The 15,464-nt window shown below is 27.0% G+C and overlaps 1 protein-coding gene across 1 annotated transcript in view; it reads right to left on the bottom strand.

The window, feature by feature from the left end:
- Window positions 1-13,851, bottom strand: part of LOC110282901 (very long chain fatty acid elongase 7) — a 48,615-nt gene extending 34,764 nt beyond the window's left edge. The window contains exon 1 of the mRNA XM_043047530.3: window positions 13,451-13,851. The gene's annotated coding sequence lies outside the window, so the exon portion shown is untranslated. The remainder of the gene's footprint in view (window positions 1-13,450) is intronic.
- Between the last annotated feature and the right edge of the window lie 1,613 nt (window positions 13,852-15,464).

The raw sequence follows: 15,464 nt of genomic DNA, 5'->3' as shown, positions 1-15,464 counted from the left end.
TGGAATTTTATATTTTAAATACAGATGTACCTTATGCCATAGTGGGCTTAAAATAATGCTTTGAATTACAATCAGTGATTAATTGTGCTAAACGGGTTGTAATGCAAAATCTGAGAACACTGATCACATTTTCTGAATATAAAAGCAACTTATGCTTACACATTTTTCCTGAAATCCTGGTTAATGTTTGCAATAAAAATACTAATAAAGAAACTAGAAGGAAAAGAAAAATTAAAAGAAAGAAAAGAATGTCAAATTAAAGAAAAACAAAGTAATGAAAATGTTAAAGGAAATAAAATTGTGGGCATAAAAAAAGAATGACAAGAATGTTAACGAAGTGAATATAAAATAAAAAAAAACATAACCAAAAAAATAAATAAGATTTAAATAGCAAAACTGAAAATGGTCTTGTATTTTCTAATATTCTTTAGACTGATAATGGTAACCGGCGCCAACATTGGCACTATCACGTTGACAGAATTGTGTTAATCCAAGATAAAAAAGAAGAAAAAAAATTCTAACTTCAGGAAATTTTTGCTATTTTTTTTAAATCTTTCGCTATTTGCATGTCAAATGTAAAAAATAAACAACAAAAAAGTAAACAATACTGAAATCAAATTTCAGATTGAAATTTTTCTTTTAACAAAAAGTGTCAACTTGTCTTTTCATATCTCATATCATTTGCATTTTCACATTTTTATCTTTCAATTTTTATGAATATTTACATTTTCAAAATGTTTATAAAATTTTCTTATCTTGATTGAAGATTTTTTTTAATTGCGTGATTATGAGGAATAATACTTCTTGGTAAATAACTTTCTTGTGATATTCAAACAAAGGACTTTGAACTGAAAAAAACTGTTAAGTCAGAAAAACTATTTAAAAAATGTTTTTAGTTGAAAAGTAAGCCTACTACCCTACATTTCTTTATCAGTGAATTATGTGACATAGTGTAAAATTTTAATCTTGTTTATATAAGAGTGTTTTTTGTAATTCATATTATTTTTATATATTGATTGTAATGTGAGATGACGAATTTTATTCTTTTCATATTGATTGTGCTTTTATCATGGGGAAGATTTCGCAAATAGATAATAATTTTTAAAATTTTTCAATTGCAATTAAAAATTTTCAAGGAATGGGGATGTAACATAAAAAGCTTCAATTAAACTTTTTATGTTATTTCTTTTCTGTAAATCCTCTTCTTAATTTATTATACAAAACGAAACGCTCTTTCTCGCACTTTAAAATTCACATCCTGTCTTTTAATTTATTTTTAGTTCAAGTATGCATTGATTATCATTCAAGCTATTATCCCTCTAACTAATTCGTGGGTAAGACTTTTTCCCTGGACCCATTTAACAGACCAATAACAATTGCTAAGTTTTTCCTTATTCCCTAAAATTAAACTTTTCTCGGATTTACTTTGTAAGATGTTCCACATATATATATATATATATATATATAACGTCGTTGCCGAGTGGAAGGATTAAAACAGGTCATAGGTCGGGAAGGAGGGTACAAAATTTATTTATTAATTATTAGACAAGAGCAGCCATGAGAATGAGTAAAAGTACCCATGAAAAGTTGCGCTCCTTGGTTATATGTTAGGGAAAATCTTGCAAAGTAAAATCCGTAAAATGTCTTAATTTAGGGAAAGAGGGAAATCTTAGCAGTTGCTATTGGTTTATGAATTAGATCGAATGTTTCCCACACAAAGCAAAGGGAAAAATGTCCTGCTCTTATTTAAATGCATACTTGAGCCAAAAATAGATTTAAGAACAGGATGTGGCTTTTAAAAGTGTGAGAAAGTATTTCGTGTAGAATAATTAATTAGGATGAAGTTTTATAGCAAAGAAACTAACATAAAAAGATTAATTGAAGCTTTTTATGTTACATCCCCCTTCGCCAAAATTGTCTAATTAGAATCCAAAAATTTTGAAATTATCCATTTGCAAAATCTTCCCTATGGTAGAAGTACAAATAAAATAACCAAATTTATAATGGTAACAACATATAAAAGTAATATAACTTATAAAACATTTACATATGTTCTCATTGTAAAAAATTTAGCACAATCAAAAATCTGAAGTAGCATTATCAGGAAATTTAAAATTTTCATTTTCAATAGTTTTTTTTTTACTTAAGTTTTTTCAGTTTCAAAAATCTTTTGTTTAAAAATCACAACACAGCTTTTTCACTATAAGAAGTATTCTTCATAAAAACACTATTTAAGTTAACTCTTCAAACATGATAAAATTTTAAAAACATTTGTTGGAAATGTGTAATTTAAAATGTAAAACACAAAATACAAAAAACATTTTTACTGGAAAAATTTCAATCTGAAATTAGATTTGAGTGTTGTTTACCTTTTTTGAAATTAAAATAAAATATGACACAGTAGTTGTTATTCTGAAGTCCAACCCTTCAGAATTTTCTTCATTTCACTTTATTTACCTTACACATTTATCACTTTAATAGCAAAATATCCGAAATTTTTTTTATTTTTTATTTTACTTATTTTTTTTTATGTTCAAAATTTGCCTTCTGTAAATTTTTTTCTTTTCTTTCTCTCTCTTATTCTTCCATCTACTTTCTATATTTATTTATACTTTTTCTTTATTGGTATTTTTATTGCAATTATTAACCCGGATTTCAGGAAATATGTAAAGACAAATTGCTTTTATAATCAGAAAAGGTGATCAGTCTTCTCAGATTTTGCATTCCTCCTGTTTAACACAATCGCTAATTGAAATCCAAAACAAACTTTCAAATTCAATATGGTATTAAGGTAAATCAGTTTTTAATTTTTGACTGATCTAGCTATTTTCCTTATTTTTAATCTGAAGTGCTTATTTGCAAATTACCTTTTATTTTTTATTTTTTTTCATTTATATCTTTCATTCTTTCTTTTTGGACATAATTTTTTTTTTTTAAATTTTAGTTCGGATATTTTTTAAAGTAATTTTTGCGTAGAGATGTTAATTAGTAATTTAATTTGTCACAATTGCTAGGGAATTCAAATATTTTCATTTCTTTTTAAACGTGTTTTTGAAGTGAATTTGGTTACTAATACTTTTCAATTTTTGTTTGATCATTTTCCTATCTGTATGCTGGAATTGTCACTCAGCAATAAGAGACACTGTTTATTTATGGACATATCTGAGCTAGAACTGAGCTATGAACTAATTACCAACGTTGAACTAAAGCATTAATGTCTGGTTTCACATTTCAATTCAAATTCTAAAAACAAATATTTTATTCATTTTTCCAAATTATTTGTGTTAGTTTTAACATTTCTTGATTTAATTTTTGCAACACCGTAATTGCATTCACATTTCTAAATTAAATTTCAATAATTATTGTAGTTGCAGTACGAAGAGAAAAATATTTAAATAGCATTTTCATCTTAATCCTAAACACTACAGTAAGACAAAAACATAAATTAAACTAATCAATAAATCATAGAAGCTGTAACACATAAAACAATAAATTGAAAAATAATTTCTCGAAACATTTCTTAGGACAATCAATTCACTAAAAATAAATATTTCAAGAAAAAAAATTTCAACAGTAAACACGATTAATATATAAAAAGTAGTTTCACTTTGAAACATCAAAAATGAGGAAAAAAAATTTAAATAATAATCAATAAAAATTTAAGAAATTGTTTTATGAGAATTGTAAAATAAAATAAACTCAAAGGATACGTGATAACGTCGTTGCCGAGTGGAAGGATTAAAACAGGTCATAGGTCGGGAAGGAGGGTACAAAATTTATTTATTAATTATTAGACAAGAGCAGCCATGAGAATGAGTAAAAGTACCCATGAAAAGTTGCGCTCCTTGGTTATATGTTAGGGAAAATCTTGCAAAGTAAAATCCGTAAAATGTCTTAATTTAGGGAAAGAGGGAAATCTTAGCAGTTGCTATTGGTTTATGAAATAGATCGAATGTTTCCCACACAAAGCAAAGGGAAAAATGTCCTGCTCTTAATTAAATGCATACTTGAGCCAAAAATAGATTTAAGAACAGGATGTGGCTTTTAAAAGTGTGAGAAAGTATTTCGTGTAGAATAATTAATTAGGATGAAGTTTTATAGCAAAGAAACTAACATAAAAAGATTAATTGAAGCTTTTTATGTTACATATATATATATATATATATATATATATATATATATATATATATATATATATATATATATATATATATATATATATATATATATATACATATATATATATACATATATATATATACATATATATATATACATATATATATATATATATATATATATATATATATATATATATATATATATATATATATATATATATATATATATATATATATATATATATATATATATATATATATATATATATATAAAATGATGGAATTTTCTGTTTGGTTAAGCGTTAGTCATTGTTCTAAATTGAGCTACAGACAATTTAATTTTCATACATTTTAAAGATAACTAAGTATATATTTAAAAGATAAATAATTAATATTTGCTAGCTTATAGGCTCAATTTAGTCAAAAAATAATTTATTGCGATTATTTAAATATTTAAATATTTTGCTTTCGCTATGTCAGATAAATTTAATGAACATTACGTAGTAGCATACTTGGTCTACGTCGCCAAATTTATACTTTAAAAGTTGTCTGTTTCCCAGAGTTTTTTTTATTTATTTATAATATTTCTTTTAAAACGTTTTTCTAAAAAAATTTTTTTTGTTTGAAATAAACTGTAATTTTATAGAAAAAGTATTTATATTTTTAAAGACAAAATTAATGGGAATGTGGTATTAATTTCTTCAGGAGAAACGTAAATTATCGTCTAACTATTATTAAAGCCAATGATACTTAATTAATTTTATATGCATGTTGAAATAAAAGAAATAAGCTATGAACTAGAAAGCAAAAGTAATGGAGTAAAGATATTTATTTATCTAGAAAAACTGCAAGAAATTGTCATACTATCATTGACGACAATGATGCTTAATTAATGTTGGTAATATGTTGATTGATATAAAAAAACTTATTTCTTTAAGAAATGAGTTTTTTTATATCAATCAACATATTACCAACATTACAAAAATACTGGAGAAAAGATAAATATGTATTTTTTGGGGAGCCATAAAACTATTGATATTTTATTATTGACACTAATGCTTTATTAACATTGATAATATGTGTTTATTGAATACTTCTGCATAACTGAATAATTCTGATAATTGTCTATAAAAATAAATAGGGATCAAATAAACGTAAGTTAATCCTTCGCTAACTACATATAATTCATTTCCTCATAAAGATAAATATTTGTGATATTTTTATAATCATTTCCTGTAAGCAATTCCAAATACATTTTTATTATTGATCGGAAGTTTTTATTTGTACTGAGCTACTTATGACATTCATTAATGGATTTTGCGGACTCCAAGTAATTAAAACCGATACAAAATAATAATATGTTTTTTTTCTGAAAGCATAAAATTATTTTCCTCTTTTGTAATTAAATTTTGTGATGATGACACAAGATTCTAAATATGGATTTAAGCCAAGCATTTGTGAGAACTATCTTAAAACGATTTCTCTGCATGCGTAAACTTAGTTTTGCATTAAAGTTGTAGCTCGTTTTATTTCATTGCTGTATGTTTCAATTGCATAAGGTCAGCGGTTCCGAATTTTTTTTCTGCTATTCAACTCTTGGCGATCAACTAACTCTCTTTTGGCGGAACTCCCGAGATTTAATGAATAAATTTCATCAGCAATTGTGGAACATATAAAACAACGAAAAACTATTTATCATTTTTAAAATATTCAAATATTAATTATGATGAATACATTTAGTAAATTGATGAAGAATAAAAAATTTTCAGCATATCGTTTTCAAAATTCTGTTCTTTTGTCAAACAGTTAAAGTCACAGGTCTGGAGCGCCATCTTGTCTGGCTCTTAAGTTGATTGTTTTTGTCAATTTCTTAATTTGATAAAATCGGAAAATGAATGAGCTGAAATATGGTTTCCTTTGAAATAAGAACAGAAAAGGGGAGAAATAAACACCGAGAACTGTTATCAGAGAAACTCACTTGAAGTTGGTTTATTTACCTTCGATACGAATACTAATGCAATAAATGCATATCCTTTTCATTATTTTTTATTATTTGTTATTCGAAAAAACATGGTTTTCAATTTGGCATTTCTTTCTTTGCGAACAATTCAATTAAATAATTCAAAATAATGGAAATATTTTATAAATAAATGCGTAATTAATTAGATCCAGATTTAATTAAAGCTTTCGAAAGTCGTAAATGGTAAAAAATAAAGTCATAACTTTTGGAACCCATGTGACACTTTCACGGAACTAGAGGGTTCCGTGGAACCATTTGGGAACCACTGGCATAGATTCCAGTAACAAAATCTGGGATAAAAATTGGGTTTGTTCAATTAAAACTAGCTTTTGAATTGCTAACTCGATTTTGTTTCTAGTTTTTTTTTAATAAGTCGCGTAGATAAGTAACAGAATCTGAGTCAGAATTGACTTATTCAATTAATATAGAGTACATAAATTCATAACGGGAACATAACAGCTTTCGAAATAAGTTTTATTGTCTTCTTAATAAGAAGACTGCGTTTTAACAGTTGTAGTCAATCCATGAAAGAGCTTGAAGCAAAAATATTGTCAAAACTAAGTAAAGACATAAGCAGATTATTATAAATGTATGAAATGAACCTCTAATGCAACTTATTATTTTCATATAACTTATTAACAATTTATACACCTTATTTATTTTGATAACAGACTATTAAAACATAAACAGATTATTGTAAATGTATGTAATGAGCCTTTAATGCAGCTTATTATTTTCATATAACCTTTTAATAATTTATGCAACTTATTTACTTTTATAAGAGATTATTTTAACATAAATATATTATTGTAAATGTATGTAATGAACCTTTAATAAAACTTATGATTTTCATATAACTTATTAAGAATTTATGGAACTTATTTATTTTTATAGAACTCTATTTCTAATTGACACATTTTTCTGTATTTTTTTATAATTTTCTAAATATTAACTCACTTTATACTATTGAGAATGCAATTTTTCTCGGAATACAATGAGAAAGATTTGGATCAAAATCAAAATAAGCAAAAATTTTTAGAACTGACTTTTCTTTTCAAATCCTAAACTTTCATTAAAACTTTTGATCAAATATTAATAATTTAAAAAAAAACTTCAGCTCATTTAAAAAATGAGATAGTTTTTTATAACACATTAAGTAAATAGCTCCCTGTTTTTAAGCAACTAAATATATTTTAACTTCTTTTAAATTTTTAAAAGAATAAAAAAATTTAAAGGAAGAACGCCATTTTAAAAAAATTAAATACCTTTCATCAGAGATCTCACATTTAGGAAGCCTCATGTCTAAACTTAAATGTGCTCTGTAAATACCTCAAGAATAGATTGATCTTGCTTTGATATTGATCAACGCTGAAAAGACCAGATAGTTTACGATCTAACATTACGAACTAATGACACGTTCAGATCTCCGAATTCATCGGTAATTTAGAATCTTGAAGAACTGATGTAATAAATTTGAAGAAAGCTGAAGAAAAAGTAAAACACTGGATTCCTATTGAGTGCGTCTGATCAGTTGAGAGGCTTAGGCATAAGAAGATCACTGTATCTCCAAAAAGAAATTGTGAAGAGATATAAAAGAAAATAATAACATAGAGAAGATGGCCAGAGTTAAACAACTTCAACAAAAGTTTAGCAAAAGTTAACAAAGGTTAAACAAAAGTTAAACGAAAGTTAACAAAAGTTAGCAAAAGTTAACATAAAGCTAACAAAAGTTAACATAAAGTTAACAAAGGTTAACAAAAGTTAACAAAGGTTAACAAAAGTTAACAAAGATTAACAAAAGTTAACAAAGGTTAAGCAAAAGTTAACAAAAGTTAAACAAAGGTTGAAAAATATAAGCAAAGGTTAACAATTTAAACTAAAAGAAATTATCCACCATAAGAGGAAATTATTCTACAAGATTTTGACTCTTAGTAACAATTAGAAAAAAAATAAACGAAGGCATATACTTTGTTATATCAGATATTAATTAAGAAAAAAATGCAAATTGTTAACCAACTGTTGTATTTCGCACTCAGACTTGTTTGTATAGAAATTTCGGTCATCAATAAGCAATTTCTCCGTTGAATAACAAAGAGAAAAACTGATGTTTCGGCAGGAAAAACAACAGATAAAAGCGCATCTCAAGGCGTCGTAAGTATGCGGTTGAGTAAGTCAATAAACTCGGTTCAGTGTCTATCAAAATATTTTCTATCTAGATTAAAAATATCGATATTTTCTGTATTAAAATTTGATTTCTCGCGTACGAAAAACTGAGCTATAAGTTTTGAAGGTTCAAAACGAACAGCTCATATCAACAAATAAAGTGTTCTGTATTATGCTTTGATTAAACATAATTAAGTTTATTAACACTAATTTCATTAATTGTTATTTTTATTCATTCAAAAATGAGTATTAGCCGTGCTGTTACGCTTTTAAAGCGTGCTCAAAGAGCAGAAAAAGGCATTGATGACAGTTATGAAAGTAACATTGAGCGAATGCGTAGGACACGCACTGACATACTTAATTGATTTAACTATTGATCATGTCATGTATTTTTTTAAAAAAAATATTTCAGTATCTTATTATTGAGTGAAAATTTTAATCTTTTAAGAGAAATAAGTTTTTTAACGTTTTAAAAATTTATTTAAATTCTGACACTACAATACATTTCAAATGACATTATATTTTTATTTTTTGTTTTATAACTGTCGTTCAACAATCGACAAAATTTGTTGGACTTACGACTACCGTTCTAATGTTCTTTTTTGATGGAACTAACCCGCATTTGCGTTAAATGGAGAGGAAAACCACGAAAACCTCCCACGGTTAGCCTAACGGCATGGGGACTCCAACCCGTTATCCGTCTACCACTTAGGATATTTTACGTCATCACTGTGGTCGGTGCAAGCCGGATGCGGATTCGTATCGACCAGCCATCGCTGGGATTTGAACCCGGTTCTCCTCATTGGAAGGCGAACGCTCTATTCCCCTGAGCTATCATGGATCAAATAAGATTATAGTAGCGAGAGAAGCGAACAAGGCAAACCTTATAAGATTGCACTGCAATCTTTGATGGTTGAGGTGTGTCAGTGAGTAGTGATAGAACCGATAAGAATAAAAATATTACTTAATATTATTTTTGCTTATAACTGTTAAGCTTAGTTTTAAAAACGAATAAAAGAATAAAACAAAGATATAATTTTGAAATATCTATGGACAAAGATGTCTTGTTCATCATTCCATGTTATGCCCCTTTGACGAGGATGTCCCTTGGTGACCCTTTTATCTATATTTTTTTCTGGCGCTCTAATTACAAGAAAGAACACATTTTGGCCTTTTTTAATTATAAAAAAACAATCTAATAATCGAAAAAAGTTCTGTTAGAATATCGGAGTTGTATTCGCACTAAAATTATAAAAAAAGTAGTTTGAAAAAGATTTTTTAATTCATATTCAAATGCATCAATAATTGATTTTGTAAATTAAAGAAATCTCAATGATGAATAACTGCTTCTCTTAGAACAGAAGAAATTGCAAATCTGAAAAAAAAATTATTCTTTGGAAGATTTTACCTTCAACGTAGAAAAAGACACTGGTGTCTCATGCTGTATTTCATAACCATAAACAATTAGAATGCTAAATTTGATTTCATTTTTCACCTATTTTGACCAAAATAATACAAAAAAATGATAAAAAAAAATATTAAAAGGCGTCGATTGGTTAAAAGACTCAGCCAATTACAAAAAACTCGCATTTCGCAATTCTGTAACCGTGTTAGATACAGGGACTAAATTTGGGGTTAAATGGTCAAAGAGTAAAGATTTATGCCATTGGCATCTTCTCAACTATAATTCATGCCTTAAAATTATAAACGGATATTTCCTAAGACTTTAATTTATGCTCGTTGAAACTAAAAATTATTGATTACATTGAAACTAAAAATTATTAATTATATTGAAACTAAAAATTATTAATTATATTGAAACTAAAAATTATTAATAAATTACTGATTCACTAAAAATTACTAATTACATTGAAACTAAAAATTATTAATTAACTAAAAATTATTAATTATATTGAAACTAAAAATTATTAATAAATTACTGATTCACTAAAAATTATTAATTATATTGAAACTGAAAATTATTAATAAATTACTGATTCACTAAAAATTATTAATTATATTGAAACTACAAATTATTAATAAATTATTCATTAACCAAAAATTATTATTATTATTATGAAACTAAAAATTATTAATTATATTTAAAACTTTAATTTAAGTACATTAAATATTATATTTAGACAAAGATATATTAGTTTTAAGCAAAACTTTAATTTGTATCAATTGAATAGTAGATTTAACAAGTTCATTTTAATATAAGAATTTTTATTTTAAGGTAGTTTTATAATTAACTAAAGATTTTTTTAAATTTTATTATAAAAGCTAAATTTATGTAAATTAAATATTACATTTAATTATGATATTAATTTTATATAAATTTTAATTTTTGCATACTTAATACTACATTTTTATATAAAACTTTCATTTATATGAATTGAGTTTTATATTTAAGTAAGGAGATATTATTTTTGTATAAAAACATAATTTAAGTTAGATAACTATTAAGCAGGGTGTTACATGGAGACCGCTCGTAATACGTATTCTTAGAAAGCTTTCAATATCAACTTTCAATTTTCAACTTATTCCTCTACTGTAATTGGTAAGATTTCATTTGTGCTTCTCTTTTTTCTGCTTAAATATTAATTTGGCAAATCTCAAATTGAGTAATTTTTTGTTTTCAATTTTTCATACAAATTACATATTAATGGCTATTTTACGGAATATCCTGTATCAAATTAAAAGATAATTGTTTTATACAAAAAAAAAATTTAAAATTTAACCAAAATGTAATAATAGCTTGATATATAGATGAAGTCAAACACTTTTAATTTTAAAACTCACATAAATTCTTATATATATATTTATGTTTGTTAGGCTCCTTTTAAAAAAAATCATTAAAAAACTGCATTCCCCGCACAGATTTTAACGTACAGTACTGAAAAAAAAAACGAATCACCCTGAATAACTTTTGATCTATTGATAGGATTTTTACATACTTGGACTCAATTTTAATGGTTTGAAGAGATGACCATAAATGTGCTGATTATCAATCAATATGCACAAATACAAATATATAAAACTAGAACGAAATTGGTCAAATAGTCTCTAAGGAATCAAAATCTAAAAAAGTTGTATAATTAAAACGTGAAATCTTAGGAACTACTTGACCAGCACCTTACAAAGTTTGTATTTTGCCTTAAAAAATTTCATTTCTTAAAATTATGCAAAAGTTTATGGACATTACAAATCAATTTTTTTCGATTATTTTTAAAGAATATAATAGAAAAAAAAAATATTTATTAAAAACGACTTTTCGCGTAAAATTATCTTTAAACAAACAAATTTTATAATCACGAGTAAAAACTTTTAAATTATTTTTAAAAAAATCCTCGAGATGTGGCGAAATAAGTAAAAAGTAAAATTAGCATTTAGGGCTTCAAACTTCAGACCAAATTATTGGAACATATTTCATCGATTCAGGCTACTTCTTATATTTCGGGGGGTCAGAAATCGAAATCCAGCGAAATAATGATTCGTTTATTCAGATAGTGCCTTACTGTGTGTACTATTATTGCATTTAAGTACTTCGTAACTTAAAATATCGTCTGCACTAATTAATTAGCATATTTGAGGACGCCTCCCAAATCATTAAATTTGAGTCTTAGTACGTGAAAATCTGATCATTAGATCAAAAGTTATTCAATGGGATTTGGGCTTATATAAATGGGATATATATTGGGCTTATATATTGGACCACTGTATATTAAAAAAAAGGAAGCAATATTAATTTAATTGAAAAAAATTGCTTAAGAAATAAGGAAATATTATCTGGTGATATTCAACTTAATCTTAAAATGTTTTTTATACATATCATTTGAGAAACTTGAGGTAAGTTTTCTTTTTTTTTTAATTAAAAAAAAATATGGGTGGAACTGAGAAAAAGATAGAGAAATATTAAACTGGGATTTAATCTTTTATTAAGTCATTATCAGAGAACTGAATTTTTGATAATTTACTAATCTCTACGCGAAAAGCATCCGGGAAGTAGGTCAAATAATTAATAGGAGAGAATACTGCCTTACAATACAAGGTTACAATACTGATGAACAATTAAAATTTTTCATCAATATTGTAACCTTTGCATTTATTTTTATATAAATAATTTGTTTGCAAAAATTTTCCCATTTTAATACATTAAATTCGAAATGGTACACATACATTTCTTACTATTTCTAGAAATATAAATAAAAAAATCCTAAAATATTATTCTTTTTAAATGCTATCAAAATATATATATCATAACATAATGAAATTTTAATAAAATAATTTTTGACCTACAGTTGCTGGTCAAATTATTAGACGCACTATAAGAGATTCTATGTCAAATCTTAATTATCAGGTGATACTATACAGCTGTATTGTTTTCACGCGACTGAAACCGGTTTGCATTGCTTACGTTCGTGTATCAATTGGTTAACATTGCAATGCAATACGTTAAAAATAAATACAAATAGGAAGTATATAAAAAATATCCCGAATACAAACCCCATTACATGCGTGTTTAAATATAAAAGTATTGCCTATAGACTCGTGCAAAACATGAAATAATTAAAACAATACAGTGCGTCTAATAATTTGATCTAATTATTATAATATACTAATATAATGCTTGATATAAAAAATATTCTATATTTTTATATCAAGCATCACATAGCAATATTCTATATTCTATATTTTATTAAAATATTCTATGTAAATTAGACGATATATTATATCTAATATATCGTCTAATTTATTCCATCGTCAAATTTATATTATATATAGTCTAATTTGACCCATTGATACACGAACGTAAACTAGTGCAAACCGGTTTCAGTCAAATAAAAACAATAAAACTGTATAGTAATGGGTTTTTAGCTGTGTAGTAACACACGTGTAATGGGTTTTTATTCAGATTTTTTTATATTCCTAATATTTGTGTTTATTTTTAACGTATTGCATTACAATACAGTAAAAGCAATACAGCTGTATAGTATCACTTGATAATTAAGATTTTACATAGAATCTTATAGTGCGTGTAATAGTTTTTGCCAGGTACTAAAATAGCTAAGAAGAAGGTAGTATGTGCGTTCCTAAGAAAATGAATAAGAGAGTTCATGTAATTAAATTAAAAACTTCCTCTTACTTTTTCTGAAGATTTCATTCTCCTGGAGTTGGTTTCCACACTTCTTTAAATAAGCACTAAATCACTTTTCATCACGTTGGCAGGAATTTAAAGGACATTATATTTTAATCAAAAATACATTTATCAAAAGACCCTCTCACTCATTGCAAATGAGTTTAGATCTCTCAGGGACGGAGTGGCTTTTAGGAATCCATTTCCTATCACTAGGAAATGTAACCGTTGAAACTTTCACAGTTTAGATGGTGCACTTTCGAATTAGATTTATTCATGTAAATAAGGTAGATTTGAAAAAGTTCATGATCGATAATTAGTTTTAACTGTTTCAAACCACCGCCCCTTTTTCGAGAGTGTGGCTTTCTAAGGGCAGGACCGGTGGAATAGCGCCAATTCTTCATCCAGATGGCGCGGATTCGGAGTATTAAGGCATAGATTTTTCATAGGACTGCCCTTTCTTTGGATCTCATCCAAATACCTCCGTACTCCGCTGCCTGTATAGGTCAAAAAATTCGGAAACGAATTCTCACGCAATATTTCGAGAGAAAAGGGAGAATTTATTTCGGGGGATGTAAGACATTGACATCAATGGGTTAGGACAAAAATTCAATAGTAAATTAAGTGATAAATCTCTAGTGGTCGTTTATGGCATTTTTAACAGTTTTCACTTTTTTAAACATCTGGCCACACTTTTTTTAAAAAAAAATTCAAATATTAAAAGATTTAAAAAATTTTATTGTTAAAAACATTTGTTTTGAAGAGCTTCTATCAATATGATAAGCATAATAAGGCTCGTTTCTAAATTGAGGAAAAATACTTTTAAAAAAAAGAAGCGAGAAATCAAGTAATTTTCAGATAATTAAATAAATAATCTTACATTTAATTTCAGATAGTTAACTAATAATATTTTATTTTATAACCGTCGTTGAACAGCCGACCCAATTTTATGGGTTTACGACTACTAATGTTCAACTCCGTAGCTTTGTCATTTTGAACCCAATCCAGAAGACAAGGGAACTCCTGGATCGAGTACTGAGAGAAATTTGCCTTCGTGGAGACTTTTTGATGGAGCTAACCCTCATTTGCGTTACATGGAGAGGAAGACCACGGGAACCCCTCACGGTTAGCCTGACGGCAAGGGGACCCATGATCCGTCTACCACTGAGGATATTTCACGTCAGCACTGTGGTCGGTGCAAGCCGGATGCGAAATTCGTATCGACTGGGATACGAACCCGGTCGCCTCATTGGAAGGCGATCGCTCTATCCCCTGGGTAAGATATTACTTGATTAAAAAACTTCATTCGCTTCTTAAAAATATATAAATTCCAAGTAACAGTCAAAACGTTTCAAGCTCTCAAACATAAACGCCCAACACACTTGCCAGATGTGAATGAAAACAAACATAAGTGATTTGTAATATAAAGTTGCCAACGAAAAGTGGACAAAAAGTGAGACACAAAACTAGAAAACCACAATAGCCGAGAAAGAAAAAGAAAGATGAAAAATAGAACAAGAAAAAACAGTGGCAGAGCGGGTCAAATCAGGATAAAACGCATTTCCATGTAAGTCGTTAATAAGGGAACCATCATTCATATGAATAAAATAAGATTCCAGGGTATCAAGATGAGCTGATGTGACTGGGGTGGAAACAGTTTTGGCACTGTCGTAATTAAATATATTCCCAAGATTCTAACAATGCGCAGCAATCGATGATTTTTCGTATTCTTGATAACGAACAAATCTATTGAGCTTCTTCAGTGAAAATTTTAAAGTTAGTCTATTTTATCCGATGCAACGCAGTTCACGCTGACAAGGAATGTGATAAATCCGCCATCAATTATCAAAACAAATAGGATCTTTTAGAGATTTAATTTTGTTAACAGCACTCAAAGCGACTTTAAAATCGAAAGGGGAGAGAAAAAAAACCGGTTAAGTAAACAGGTTCTCTGTTATGATTAGAAGAAGAGAAGTGTTTGAGTCTAGTAAGTTAAGCATGAGCTGAATCATCCATAGAAGGG

Source organism: Parasteatoda tepidariorum, chromosome 3 (assembly GCF_982258835.1).
Source record: "Parasteatoda tepidariorum strain Cologne lab strain chromosome 3, Ptep-v5.0, whole genome shotgun sequence".
NCBI classification, from domain to species: domain Eukaryota; kingdom Metazoa; phylum Arthropoda; class Arachnida; order Araneae; family Theridiidae; genus Parasteatoda; species Parasteatoda tepidariorum.
The sequence above is the reverse complement of the archived record's forward strand: the minus strand, read 5'-3'. Positions and strand labels throughout refer to the sequence as shown.